General features: G+C 34.2%; 1 protein-coding gene across 1 annotated transcript in view; it reads left to right on the forward strand.

Moving 5' to 3' along the window:
* LOC109093063 (type II inositol 3,4-bisphosphate 4-phosphatase) overlaps positions 1–15942 on the forward strand; it is a 577378-nt gene that overhangs the window by 183535 nt on the left and 377901 nt on the right. The window lies entirely within an intron of this gene.

Genomic DNA, 15942 nt, shown 5'->3' on the forward strand with positions numbered 1-15942 from the left:
TTGTAAAAAATACAGAAAAAACTGTAAACACAATTACGGCCAAAAACTGTAAATTTTACAGTATAAAACTGTTATTTACAAACAAGAAAATTTTAATGTAAACCAGTAAATTCAACAACGCACACTGCTATTAAAATCTGTTTTGTACCTTTAACATACTGACAACCACCATAATAATGCAGGTGGTAAAAGAGAAAGCCACATGAAGAATTGAAGTTCATCACAAGTAGCTTCGCCACAAGCAGAAGTTTATATTAATATATAGAAGGTGCACAAAGTCATTCATGCAAACACAAAACACCATCATGGTGACACACGATACTTAAACAATTCAATAAACTTTCATTAAACAGCAGAAAGATGTAACATAAAGCCCAAATGTACAACTGATAACAAAAAAACTATTAAAAAACATGATTATTTAAACAAAATACTTTCAAATGTGGAGCGTCACACAGGGAATTCTGGGAATATCAGTTTACAGTTTTTGACTGTAAATTATACATTGATTTGTTCTTTTTTTATTTCTAAAAACTGTAAAAATTAACAGCATTTTACTGTAAAATTACATGAAATGTCTGGTTAGATCTTTTACAGTTTTTCCCTGTATATAGTACAGGAACTTACTGTTAACCTATTAACACTTTTTTTTTGTAGCGTTTTTACAAAATTGTACAGTTAAAATGACACTTATTTTTTACAGTGTATATATGCTAAACCTGGCTTTTTATGGTAAAGTGTTCACTGTTCAAACAACCCTTACCAAAAAGCAGTATACTTCAAGTTTATTTTATTAAGTATACTTAAATAAAGTTCAAGTATATTTTTAAGTATAATTTATGTAGTAAGTATACAAATATCAGTGCACTAGTAGTATACCTGTACATGTACTATTTCAATACTCATTGGGACTAAATTGGCCCACTTTCTAGTATATAAAAGTATACATTTAAGTATACTTTAAGTATAACAGTAGTAAACTTTGAGTACACTAGTTTACATCAATATTTATAGCTTGCACTGCAACTATACTAAAAGTGAACTTATAGGTATAATAAAGGGTTTACTAATTAAATACTTGTAGCATTTTTAGAACACTTTGAAGTATAGTCTCAGTAAACTACTAGTTTGGTAGTTTTATACTGCAAGTTTTCTTTAAGTGAACTTTACATCATATTTTAAGTATATGACTATGTCCCTATTTAGGTATTAATTAGCATATATTTTGTAATATGAATATCTGAACATACAAAACATCAAAAGAAAGAACAGGGTATCTGCTTGTAAACAAAATCATTTTATTCTAGCGTCATGCATTCTTTTTTTAAACACTTGAAAGTGGGTAAGTTTCATAAATAAAAAATAAAGAAATAACATTTTGAACAGATAGAATGATAATCAAAACGTAGATAAGAGTCGATAAACACCCCAAAGCTTGACAGGCATTATTACATTTTCATTGGTCGACATTTTATTCCATAACATACACAGTTTTGATGATGTTTTATGTATGATTGTTGTGTTAGATTACATGTGGAAGCATCTGCTGTTTTGGTTTCTTCTTCACTTGTGTTTTTTGGAAATTTTGTATAGAAGATGTGTAATAGCGCCCCTACCATATAATTCTCGGAGCACAGGTATAGCTCAAATATATTTATACTTTTTCTAAGTATAAGTTAAGTATACTTAAATGTAATTTAAGTATACTTCTGAGAAGTACATAAAGTCCATTTCTAAAAAGTAGACTAAAAGTATACTTTCCTATTTTTTTGGTTTAAAAGAAGTATACTAATAGCACACTTGAATAAGTGGGACATAGATAAATAGTACTAGAGACCTGTGCGGGATGGATTTTTCAGTCCCCCTCCAGCAGGATTCTGTCCTGCACCCGCACCCGCAAAACCACTGTTATTTTTAATAGAAAATCAAGTATAGGCTGCTGTGTGCATGGTTTGGCATGGCAGAATGCGAGCAAAGAGTGCTCCCTTTATATTCACTAAAAAGCTTACATCTCAGTTCATCATGATCTCACAAAGCTCTGTTATAACACAATGAATATAAGCATAATGAATCTTTTATAATGTCTACAATTCGTGCGTTATAAGGATTCGTGAGCATGCAAATTTTAGTGCTACACAAGAACTCCAGGCATTTTGAGTGGTGAGTGGATTATAACTTAAACACCTCTGATTGCAATAAATCTCAGGCAAAATCTTTGACTTCATTTTTAAAGGGGTCATATGATGCGATTTAAATTTTTCCTTTCTCTTTGGAGTGTTACAAGCTCTTGGTGCATAAAGTTGCAAAGACTAAATTCTCAAATCCAAAGAGATATTCTTTATAAAAGTTAAGAGTCAACCAGCCTACCTAAAATGGCTCGTTTAAACATGCCCCCACATCTCTAGGTCACGATGTGGGAAGATTTGCATAACGCCACCCAAATGTTCATGCAAAGAAAGATGGGTAACTTTTATTCTCACTGTTGCCGCAACTGCCCTGTCGTGGAGACGCTGTGGTTAAGTTGTATTTACAACACTGTTTCAGAACAGTTCAACCCAAATATACAGATGTGTGCAGTGCATTTTATGGAGGACTGTTTCCTGATCCTGGGACAGTATACAATGCCAGCTGTTCTGACTCACAGTCTGTAAGTAGGCTACATTTACATATTTAAAGGATTTGCCACTGTTGATTCAGACGCCAGTTTTGAGCAGTGTAGAATATCACTTGTTGTTTGTCTTTCTCCGATCACAAATGCAGACAAGATTTTATATTTACGCAACGCAATGCGTAAAAAGACAGTATAAGTCAGTGCCTCCCTGCTCTGCACATTTTGTATGTTTCTCGTCGCTTCAGACATTTGTTCTATTCGAACATAAGTGCTCTGCGAAGTGGACATCACAGGATATTCTGCCATGATTCCAGTTCAAAGCGAACGTATATGTTCCATTTAAAGTGTATTGAAGTGTGCCAGACATGAATTTAAATTGTATTTATTTACAGAGGTATATGATGTCACACTTCTCCACATGTGAAGACATTGCGCAGCACAAATCCATGAATGAATTTTCTGAAGTGAAGTAAATTTCAACAGATTTCCCCTGCTCAGAGAGTAGGGAGCAATGAACACTGTGTAGGGACCATGTCAATGGGAACACAGTTCATGCACGAAGCTCACTTCTAACGAGCTGATTATCTGAATTAGGTGTGTTAAAGAGAGACATGCAAAATACGCAGAGCTGGGGGGGCGCGATAACTGAATTTGAGAACTGCTGATATTGTCATTATAATCCGTAATTATGTCCCCACTGGATGCAACAAATGTCTTGTTTATAATGGCTTTTATGTTTTTGTCTCGGCGCTGCGGGACATGCAGGGGGGTAACATTTCCGTCACATGCTTGAGGTATTCGGCCAATCACAATGCACTGGATAGCTGGCCAATCAGCGTACACCTCGCTTTTCAGACAGATGAGCTTTGTAAAAAAAAAGACAGTTTTCAGAAAGGCGGGGCAGAGGAGAAACAATAATGTACAATATGTGGAAAATAATGTGTTTTTCGAATCTTAAACCACATGATCATCAATTCATTCAAATGTGACTTTTAAAAACCAGTTGAATGAATGTAATTGAAAATATGAATTAATTCAAATATAATGTAATTTTTTTTTTTTCTCTCTACAGCATATACACAAGTATCAAAGTGAAAGTCTTGGGTGCAATTGTTGTTACAGGAAAGACCAGAATCAACACAACATTAATTGCATAGTATACATGTAATGAACAGTATTCTTGTAATTTACATTATTATACAAAATGCATAAGTACATAATATACAGAATACTTAAAATTCATACTTGTTTTAAACACTGCAATGATTCTTTGAGCAGTTCCTGTTACAGTATAAGTAACAAAACAGTGAATGAATATGTTATGTAATGGAGTGCAATAGTCTTTACATGGATAGTCCACCCAAAAAATTAAAATTCTCTCATAATTTACTCACCTTCATGCCATTTCAGATATATATGACTTTCTTTCTTCACATAAGAAAGTTGCTGGAAACTTTGTTTTCAGTCGTAATTATTTGCATGTATTAGGTTTGGCATATTTAGGCATTATTAATGAATACTTTTTGTCAAAGTTTTTTTCCCCCAAAAATGTTCATCTGAGGGGATAATTTTTACATTATTATTACAATGAAATATGGACAAAGAAAAAGGCTTTACATTGCCAAAGTTGAATGGCTCTGTGAATCAGGCAGTGATTGACAGTGCTTTTGTAAAATGGCACTGGTCATTATCAGATACAGTACATTTAGTACTGTACAGTACTCAGTGTACTGAGGGGAAATATGAACTAATCAAAGCAAATATGATTTAATTGAAGATGGTAAATGTATGCAGATAACCAAGCCCTGTAATGATGGAACAGCAATGGCAAAGGAACGGATGGAACAGCAATGGCAAAGAATGTGCGACTGCATGATGTGTACATTTTAACGGTCTACTACGGAGTACAGCTAATTTGCCATAGTAGCTACTATATGACAGATTAAAAGGCAAGTATATTTTGCATGGCAAATCTAGGCTTTTAGACTTACTGGCATCATACAAGACTAAAAACTCTTCTTCTGACAATAAGTTGTCATTTAATGCCAAAAGCATGCTTTTTTCTCAACAGTTACTGCAATATGTTTGATGTCTGTCACCATTATGCTCCATTCTCTGACCACTTGGTTATATGGCTGATTTTGCAGACAAAACACAGGGAGAGTACTGTGCATGGTTACTGAAAATTGAATAATAATCTGCTAAAAGATAAACATTTTTAATGATTAAATCAAGGGATTAGTTAAAGTAATTTTTTTCAAATAAGGTATTTGAGTCTCATGGTGCTAAATGGGAATATTTTAAATATAAAGCAAAATTACTAGCAATGAAAATATCTTAAACCTTAAAAGTGTTTAATGCTGATAGAGAAGCCAACTTGCTAATCTCTCTGTTGCAGAAATTAGTCAGTTAAAAACTTTGCAATTGGAATTAGACCAATTATATTTAGAAATAGTTAAAGGTGAGCAAGGTGGATTGAGGAAGGAGAGAAAAATATGAGCTTCTTCTTCTCACTTGAGTAAAAGAATTTAAAAAATGGAACAATGACACATTCACAAATCCAGTCAAAGATATAACTATTACTGATAACTGGTGCCCTATCACTCTTCTTAATTATGATTATAAATTAATCGCTTCCATATTCATCAAGAGATTTAAACAACATTTACATCATATTATTAATGAAACAGACTGGATATAGGAAAGGTCGTCATATTAGTTGTAATACTCGACTTGTTCCGGATCTTATTGGTTATAGAGATGAAATCAAGTCTGATGCAATTATCTTATTCTTTTTTTTTATTTTTTATTTTTTTTTATTTCTTTACTTTTTTATCTTATTGTCTTGAAGTCCTGAATTTTGAGGATACTAACAATAATTTAATTTAAAATTAATTGGTTAAAAAGATGTTTGCTTGGGTCAGATTCTTTGACCCAAGCTAATAATTATTTAATAGATTAGGTGGCCTTTCTTTTTTGATGAAATGCAATTACTCCACTGGTAAATTACCTTTTAAACTGGCTTGATTTCATCAACAAGCTTTGTTAGCCTGGACACTGGTTTACAACCATAACTTTTCCCCCAACAAAACCATCTTATGGAATAATTTGGATATTAAAATTAGAAATAGATCAGTCTTTTTAGATAAATGGTTTAATAAAAACATATTTTTGTTGCTGATATATTTAACTCTAATGGTGATTTGTTATCTTATGAATGTTTTATGAATATCCATCAATGTCCCGTTCCGTTTAAATTCCGTTGTTATAAAGGCGATTCCTGATGGATTAATATGTCTGATGAAAGCTTCCCTTACCCATGAGTCATGCTCAAAACAACTTTCACAGTTATGTTTGGGAGGTGTTTCGCTTTTAAGTAAAGAATGTAATAATACATTTGTTTGTCAACTTTCTCAATCTCGAAACTCAATTTCTCCAAAAGGGAAATTTTGGGGGGTTCTAAAATGGATAACATTCAAATGTGTAAAATGTGCTTATTACCATATAAATACTGTACACCCAATAAAGTGAAAGAAGTGCATTTAAAAATTTTGCATAGTATATACCCTTGTAATGCTTTTGTGTCAAAATTTTGTGATGTAGCTGATACAGTATATGCACCTTCTGTTAAAAAGAAAGGAAGATATATGTCATTTATTTTTCTCATGTAATGTTTAATTACTTTTCTGGAAAGATTTGCATTCCTATTGTTTTTCTAAAGTTAATTTTGAACTGTTCTTACACATTAAGGATGTTGTTTGCTTTTTTGAAAACCAAAACAAATCTTTAGAATGTACTGTTAACTTTCTTATCCTTGTGGCAAAATTCTATTTTCACAAACAAAGGTTTCTTAAGAAAGTACCTACTTTTATACATTTTTTACGTGAACTAGAACATTTAATCAAGTCACTATGAGTAATTAATAACAAAAACTGTATTTCTTAATACTTAATACTTGTTTTGGTGTGTGTTTTTTATCATCTTTTCTTTATTGGTTCTGTTCCTCCCTTTCTTTGTGTTCTTTAAAAGCTATTTAAATGCATCTTTATCTTTTTTTCTTTTTTTTCTCTCTCTTCTCTTCCATATGTTCAGATGACATTGGATGTATTGTTGATACATTCTGTGTAATGTATGCAAAAGTTATATTTCATTAATGTCATCTCTGAATTGTTTGCAATAGAAAAAAATGTTTATCACGCTGAAATCATGTGTTTTAAACCATATTAGTTTAAACTTCTGATTAACAGTTTTCTAAGAGCATACATCCGAAGCACATGGACAGAAAACGGCTGTCACAGCATGTGAGAACTAAACTAAGTTCTCTTGTACACAGAAGTTTACCTTAAAAACCCACATGGGTTACAAAAACAGTCGGCTATGTCTGTGAAGGTAAACTGCTGGGAAATAAATTGCATGTTTATTTTAGATCTGTGTGGCAGGCAGCAGCAATATACAGAAAATAAATCAATAAATCCACTGCTCTGTTGTCTCTTCTGAGGCTGGGACTCTAAATAGTGTTCTGTTCTTGTCTGTGCGGCCAAAGGCAGAACAGTTAGTATGTTTTGCTCAAACTTTCACCATGGCATTAGAACTGTACACCGTTGTCACTTGTGATATCAAAATGAAGGGGTCGTGGGTATAAACTTACAGATTAAGGGGTAGTAATATTAATAATTTGTTAATTCTTTTTATTTTACATTAGTTGTTCTTGTTGCTTTTGAGCAATAAATGTATAACAACTTTATTGTTTTTAGATATTTCTATTTTGTGGGAGTCCTACAAATCATTTTATTCTCCCAAATCCTGCACATACATGGTTGTCTAACCGCCCACACTTGCCCATCAAGTCTTGTCCCGCGCCGCACTCTGTTGCATCCAGAGTCCTGCGGAAGTCCCGTGGGAGTGCAGGTCTCTACACTCTGCTACACTCCTGTAAATCTATGGCCAACCAGATTTTATGTGTCTGACAGCTAACATCACAGAGGATCTGTATCCATGTTAAAGGGACAGTCCACCCAAAAATGACATCTCAGTTGTCCCCCTGGTGTCATCGGCCAAACATCCACCATGGCTTCTCCCTCCCTCGACTCGGCCGTGGGACATCATTCTGGCTGTGGTCTGGGTCCCTGCCTGGCACCACCTGCTCTGTGTCCTCCAGAATCCCGCCCTCCCTCCACTGTTGGGTTTTTTTTTCTGTCATTGTTTTCTTTTGATCCTTGGTGCTGCTTCTCATTTAGTTTCTGTGGTAACTAATTAGTTCGTTGAGTTAAGCTGGGGAAAACTACATGACTAGCTGAAACATTCTTAGACTGAACTTAGCACACTTAAAGACTGATTCCATCGACTGGAGCAGATTCTAGTCTTTGACAGTCAGAGAGGAGCACAAACCAGTCCACTACACAACACACTTAATGACTAGCCGAATGAAAATTTCTATTTGTTATGTTCATATATTCCTTAAGAAGAAAATTTGTCATGAAGAATAGCCTGTTTGTTAAGGCTAAGTTGATTTAAATATATTTCATGACAAATTTTAAGAAAAAGTTAAAAGTTAAGAAAAAATAGAATTAGCCTGTAATCTAGGTTATAGATAGGCCTACAGGCAATTGTTTTTTTTTTTTCTTTTATTAGACTGCAAGATGACAATAATTATCTTTAAAATAAGAGAAATCACAAAATTTAGGCTATTTTATGTTCTTCGACAGCAGATAAAAGTAATAGTCTAAAACCATTTAACTTGCAATTTTAACTTAAATAAAATAAATACAAGAAATAAATCACAACAAGATGCGTCATCAAGAAAAAAAAGCCCGACAAAATTCCAAAATGCATGCTGAATGATGTTTGACTGACCACATCTCCACTGCATAGCCGGATATACAATCGCTGGTGTCAGTCTCAAATATTAAACATGGTTATTAAACATGGGGAAAGTCGTGGGGCAAAGTGGTTAAAATGTTGTGGGTAAAGTTGTGGCCTAGTGGTTAGAGAGTTTGACTCCTAACCCTAAGGTTGTGGGTTCGAGTCTCGGGCCAGCAATACCACGACTGAGGTGCCCTTGAGCAAGGCACTGAACCCCCAACTGCTCACCAGGCGCCGCAGCATAAATGGTTGTTCACGGTGTGTGTGTGTTCACTGCTGTGTGTGTGTGTGCACTTTGGATGGGTTAAATGCAGAGCATGAATTCTGAGTATGGGTCACCATACTTGGCTGTATGTCACGTCACCTTTTTTTAACTTTTTCAGAAAATCTTTGTGAAAATGACTGGCAACAATTGTTTTTTTAATTCTAAGATTGTGTCACAGATTGTAACCATAAGATTATAATTATAATTATAAGATTATAATATAAACACATCACGCACAAACACATTATGCGACTTTTTCTGCCTACTGCAAACAGCGACTGAGCCCAAAACCCCATCTGACAAGGCATGATCTGTCCTCAAGACCAAATTACATTCATAATCGGCCTGACAGTTGTGTAGTCTGTTTTCAGCTTTAGTCACACCTGTCCTGTTTTACCCCTGACTAGATGATGTAGTCTATATCTAGCCCTCCCTTTGTGCTTTAGTTTGTCCATTATTGTTATTACTATGTTGGTTGTTCTGTTTGTGCTTGTAATAACTAGAGTGTTTTGTTTTCATTTGAGTTCATTTAATAAAGACTGCTGCGCCTAAATCCAGCTTTTACTACACCCTGCTGCAACCTATATGTGACACATTTACTCACCCTCTTGTCATTCCAAATACGATAATTAAACCAATTAAAGTCAACTGACTCTAAAAATATCATCCTTTGTGTTCCACAGAAAAAAATAAATACATTTGGAAATGACATGATAGGGTGAACTATTTTGTATGTTAAAAGACTTTTGTTTTTTCTAATTCTGTTTTTTTCTTCCTTGTTCAACATAGTGTCCCAGATAACCAGTGTTGCATAAGGTAAGTTAAACTAAAGGAACTTTTTATGAAAGGTGTATAAAATCTTTTTTCTCTCTCTCTCTATCTCTTCCCCATTACACATCTGCTGTTACAGCCATTAAAATAGTTCAGTTTCAGTTTTTAATGGCAAAGTGGTAATATTTCTTTGCGTTTCTTTATTAAGTTAATTTAGAAATATGTTTGGAACATTTTATGTTTGTTAAATTCAGGTTTTTGTTTTTTAAAGGAACAACCAAGCGGCCAGTGGCAGACAGTAAGTTTAGCATATGTTGGATCAATTTAGCCTTCTCAAATCAACACGACGACTTGCCTAAAATAAAATCTATAGACATAAAACACTTTGTGAATTTCACAGTATTCATTTAAACATTTAACCTAGATAAATTTGCTGTGAGACACCAGCGCGATAACTTTCTTTTTATATATATATATAACAATGGAAGCTTAAAAATATGCTGTCATTTTTGTCATTTAGTATACCTCATTCAGAACTGCAAAGTCTACTTTTATTTGTGTGCACTCACAAAACCAACAAAACCTTGTGCTTTTGTAAAATACTGAAAGCAAAAGCTTTCTGATGCATTTTCTGTCGTCTCTGTCTTGAGCAGGAGCGCCTCACAATAATGAACTAAAACTCAGCGAATACTTGCTTTACCAACATTATAAATATATCTATATAATGCTTTAAATTACTATTTTACAACAAAATAGTGCAAATCAAAAACAAAAACTCTTTCATTATGTAATCCATAAAGATGCATTTCTCTCTAAAGGCACGTCCAGTGAGGAGTTGACAAGTCGGGTTCATCAAATTCATCTTTGCGACACTGACTAAGAAAACACTAGTTTATTAACAAATAAATAAAATATTCCCTTATTATTTCTTTTACTTTTTTTGTTTGTTGTTTATATATTTATTTTGTTTGTTTGTTTGTTTGTTTGTTTGTTTGTTTGTTTGTTTGTTTGTTTGTTTGTTTTTTGGGCCGCTGTGCAAAAATTGTGTTTGCATTCAGTAGCTACAAATAGCCTGTATGGCAGCATTTTAGTGCAACGTTGAAAAATAACTAAATAAAAAAGATTAACGTCATAATATTTTAAGAATAAAGTCAAAATCACGATAATAAAATCATGAAGTTAATGTGAAAATTCCACAATTTAATTCAATTAAAAAAAAATAACTTTGTGGCATCCGTCATTCTTCACATTTAACATAAAAAACAGCAATAAAATGTAGACTTATTGATGTTTTTAAAACTCTGATTGATTGATTTCATGAGACATTTGTTTGTATTAAATTGTTCAGATTTTTTTTCATGCATGCATTCAGATATTCATGTTTATTTCGTGCTGCAAATATTAATGGGAAAATATCATTGATTTATATGCCGCTTGAACTGAGGCGAATTATCTCACTACAAATTAAAGAGCGTAAAAACACATTTACTGTTTGTATTTTATCATAAAATTGACAGAAGGCTGAGACTTTTTAGTAACAAAGCACAAAGTTGCTTTTATTGGGTGACTTGCGTGCTATAATGAATGGACTTGAAAACTTTAAATATAATTTCCAAGCATTTAGCCTATACCGTAAGACAGCTTGTGAATAGTCACGATTTACGTAACGTTGAAAATTCAACAATAGGGCCCAAGTTAAGTTAATGAGTTGAAGCCCATAACATTTGGGGGAGGCCATTAAATTTTTGGGGGGTTAGTGATATGAGCAAACCACTAACCCAAAGTATCAAGTAATTCAACTGACACAGTTTGTCCTAAGAATATAAAAAAATCACTTAAATTGCCTGACTTGCTGGAGAGAGGTGTGCTATTTTACTTGACCAAGCTTAAAATAAATGGTAAAAAATTACATTTACGGAGGGATGTGAGACATATCTACAAAACCATAACATCAAAGAGACTTGGAGGGTGGGTTGTTCTGACTCGGACCCAATATACAAGTCTAATCTAAAAATATTGCACATGATGAGAATCTTCCACCATATCCTAAAGATGCTCTATTGGATTGAGATCTGGTGACCGTGGAGGCCATTTAAGTAAAGTGAACTCATTGTCATGTTCAAGAAACCAGTTTGAGATGATTTGAGCTTTAGGTCATGGCCCATAATTATGCTGGAAGTAGCCATAACAAGATGGGCACACTGTGGTCATAAAGGGTCGGACATGGTCAGCAACAATACTTATGTAGGCTGTGGGATTTAAACAATGCTCAACTGGTACTCAGGGGTCAAATGTGTGCCAAGAAAATATCCCCTGCACCATTACACCACCAGCAGCAGCCTAAACAGTTTTGGAGATCCTGTTCAAATTGTAGCCTCGGTTTCCTGTTCTTAGCTTGGGGCAGTTGTGGGCTAATGGTCAGAGAGTCTAACTTAGATGTAACCCAATGGTTGTGGGTTCGAGCCTTAAGCCCAGCAGGAATTGTCATGGGAGGAGTGAATAACCAGCACTCTTTTCCACCCTCAATACCACGACTGACGTGAGACCCTTGAGCAAGGCACCAAACCCCCAACTGCTCCCTGGGTGCCGCAGCAATATAGCTGCCCATTTCACTTAGCTGACAGAAGTTGTACCTGATGAGGCCTTCTGCTGCTGTAGCCCATCTGCTTCAAGGTTCGATGTGAGTTGTTATTTGAGTTAACTGTCTTTCTATCAGATCAAACCAGCCTGGCCTTTCTCCTCTACCTCTAGAAATCAACCATTTTATGTAAACCCTAGAGATGGTTATGTGTGAAAATCCCAGTAGATCAGCATTTTCTGAAATGCTTAAACCTGCCCATCTGGAACCAACATCCGTGCCAGATTCAAAAGCCCTATTCAGACGAGATCAAGTGGGAGGGTAACTTGATTTATGCACCATGTCACCTCTCTTTTGTCATGTGCATGAATGATTTATTAATTAAATTAATTTGGATTCTGTTGGTAATAGGCACTTACCTAAAGCTAACAGAAGTTACGTGCCTTCAGCCTTCTTTTTGATCTGAATGTGTCATTGTCTGCTGAAAAATTTTCAGGTTTGAAAAACCATGGAAAACTACTTTTAAACATGTAAAGATGGAATATTTACGTACATATTTACAGCTAGTCTGTTCACACGGTATTATCTTTACCTGAGGTAATTTTTCCAGACCTTTTTACAGAAGGTAAAATTCACTGTAATCACTGTTTTCTAATAGCCATAAAATAATATCAAGAAAATATTGATTTATTCAATATTATTACTGTGTATGCAAATATTGTATGCAATAATGTTTGAATGAAATTATGAAATGAATGAAAATGATAAATGACTAAGTCAAGTATAAATTAAAACATTTTAAATTATATTTACATTAGACACTTTAGACAACTCAAAAGTGTGAGAAACAAAACTTCACAGTATCTGCCATAGGACATTCCATTTAGCTTCTCCGATTTCATAGAAGGAAAAAACACCAGGACACTGCATGCTATTTAAGAAGTAGAAATGCCACAGGTGATTGAGAAACTGGAGCAACTGAAGAAACAGCAGATTACTAATCAGTGTGTTCGGTATAAAATACCTGCTCAAATATTGGTAAGGACATTTCATTACACTAAATATATTTTTAATAATTATATTTATAATAATAAATTTTCCACAAAGGAAGTGAACATAGTTTTGTAATATCCATAAAATAATATCGACAAACTCAGATTTATTCATAAACCAAACTGCAAGTATCTCATCAAAATTTGGCCAGATTTTAAATATTGTCGTTAATGTCTTATTAAAATGATGAAATGAATGAAAACCATGAGATATAAATTTATGAATGACATAAAGTGAAGTATAAATGTAAAAATGTAAAAGTATGTTTAACAGTTGTGCAATTGCTCAAAACAGACACTTTAGACAGTGCTAATACAAAAAAAAAAAAAGTGAGAAACAAATCTTTACAGTATCTGCCATAGGACATTCCATTTAGCTTCTTCGATTTCATAGACAGAGGGAAAAAAATCAAAAAAAAAAAAATCAGATATTATTTTATTGCATTTCACAAAATGTCCTAACTTTTCTGGAAGTGGGGTTGATATTATTGTTCTAGAAAAGTTAACCGATTAATGGTGTTAAAATAATATATACAAACACACATTAACTCTTCGATAATATATTGCTTTGCAGACTCTTATCACTACCGGAGTCTTTCCAAGATGAACACAAAATTTGTTATTATTTTATATATTTTGTGGGGTAGGTGAACTTATGAATCAATTTATGAATCAATTTATTAAATATATAAAAATATGTCTATAAAAACAAAATTCTTTGATTCACTAATATGTCAAATATTAATGTTTAAAATTTCAGCAACCACAGAAAATGCAGCAAATCAATCCACAGTAACAGATTCAACATCATTTTCTTTCACAACCACTCCACACAGAGTACCTGCCAATGTTTCTCTTACAGTGATTGAGTTCCACTCTTTAGACAAAATTATACCTGAATACAGTGATTCAAAATCTCAGGCTTTCCAGGATAGGGCTAAGCATGTTAAGGATAAGGTGAGTTAAAATCCACTTAACTGATTCACTATTAAGATATTTTACATTTACATTTTACATTAAGTTCAGTTATAAAACCTTACCATACCAAATCAAAAGTACCTATTGGAACTGTCTGTTAATTTGTTACAGATTGAGACAATCTACAAATTGAACTATCATTCCTTCATAGGAGTTATTGGCTTAAGTTTCAGGTAAATATAGAATATTGTATATATGTGTGTGTGTGTGTGTGTGTGTGTGTGTGTGTGTGTGTGTGTGTGTGTGTGTGTGTGTGTGTGTGTGTGTGTGTGTGTGGTCCAGGTATTCCCAATGTGAGGACCAAATGTACCTACAAGAATAGTAAAATCAGATTTTTTCTTTTTTTATACTGTAGATAGTATAATCATATTAAATTATATATATTTTTAAAAAAATGCAGAATGCTTTCTATAAGGGTTAGGTTTAAGGGTGGTTATGGTTAGGATAATTTAAAGATGTGTACAGTATAAAATTCAATATGTTGATGGAGAGTCCTCATAAAACACAAACACCCAGTATGAATACAGTATAAGAATGTTTCTGAAAATTTAATTCCAGAGCTGGGTCGGTTATTACCACAACGGACATCGTTTTCAACTCTACACAGAATGTCCCATCAGATCTCCAAATTGCAGAAGCATTACTGATTGAAAATGAAATTCTCAGTGCTCTGAACATAACTTCTTTCACAGTTAATGATACAGGTATGTCTGACGACATATTAAAAGCAAAATGTCTGAAAAAACCTTGCATTGTACATATGTGAGACAATGTTATCCAATGTTGCATGAAAGTATTTCTCACAGGCTGAACATGCATGCTCCATCTGTTGTCTCAGATTGTCCATCAGACTCTCTCTTTCCCCTCTCAAGTCAATGCTAAAGTTGTGGTATGAGCACCAGGAGTTGCTGATGAAAGTTTACAGCATACGATCTTGGAGAGAGTTGGTTGTCATGTAGTCTGGTCAAATAGCTCTCCTCTGCAGCAACAGCACTTGGTAGAATAAGGTCTGCCTTCTGTAGAGTCTGACTTAATGTTACCATCTCCTGTTTTACATCACCCAGGAAATTACAAAATGCAACAAACTGCAGATGCTTCAGGGATTTAAAAAACCTTTTTCCCTCTACCGGCAAAGTCAACATTGTGACTGGTTTGGGCCAAATTCTCCATGTGAATGGCACCAGCTGCTTACTGCCCAGCTTGGCTCACTAAATAGTTTTTCCTCCCAGGAAAACCTTAATTGCCCTGTCTAAATGAGGCACCCGCCATGTCCCTTTCACTGACTTTGTAGAACTTTGTAAAACTTGGATTCAAGTTTTTCACAAACTCTCCACAAAAAGTTATCTGTGGCAATTAGGGCTGAAATGGTAGGTTTTCCAAATCAAGTGCAAGGTTTCATTTACACGACTCACTAAGCTCACCTCTTTCAAAGTGCCAGCTCCAGCATGTGAGCCATACAGTGAATGTTTCTTAGTTTTGCAACCTAATCTAACATCTAATCCAAATTTTGACATAGAGGCAGTCAGTCACTGCAGTCTTGTGACAGAGACAAGATGAATTACTTGCAACCCATTATGTAAATACCTGACATAGGTTTATTTTCTGTCACAGAAGAATCTGTTGCACCATCAATCATGACTGATGTGTAGCTGGACTCTTTCACTTTAATTGCCTAGATGTCCTGTAAAGCTTCTGCAATATTTGAAATGAGTTCAGCGCATTGGACATCACTGTCAAATGTTGGGGAAATGTCCAGACCATTTTTTTCTACAGCAGAATTAGTGGCTTAACCTGAGTGAAACTCAATTACTCCTTTGCGATGCTG

This window comes from Cyprinus carpio, chromosome A1 (genome assembly GCF_018340385.1).
Source record: "Cyprinus carpio isolate SPL01 chromosome A1, ASM1834038v1, whole genome shotgun sequence".
NCBI lineage: Eukaryota > Metazoa > Chordata > Actinopteri > Cypriniformes > Cyprinidae > Cyprinus > Cyprinus carpio.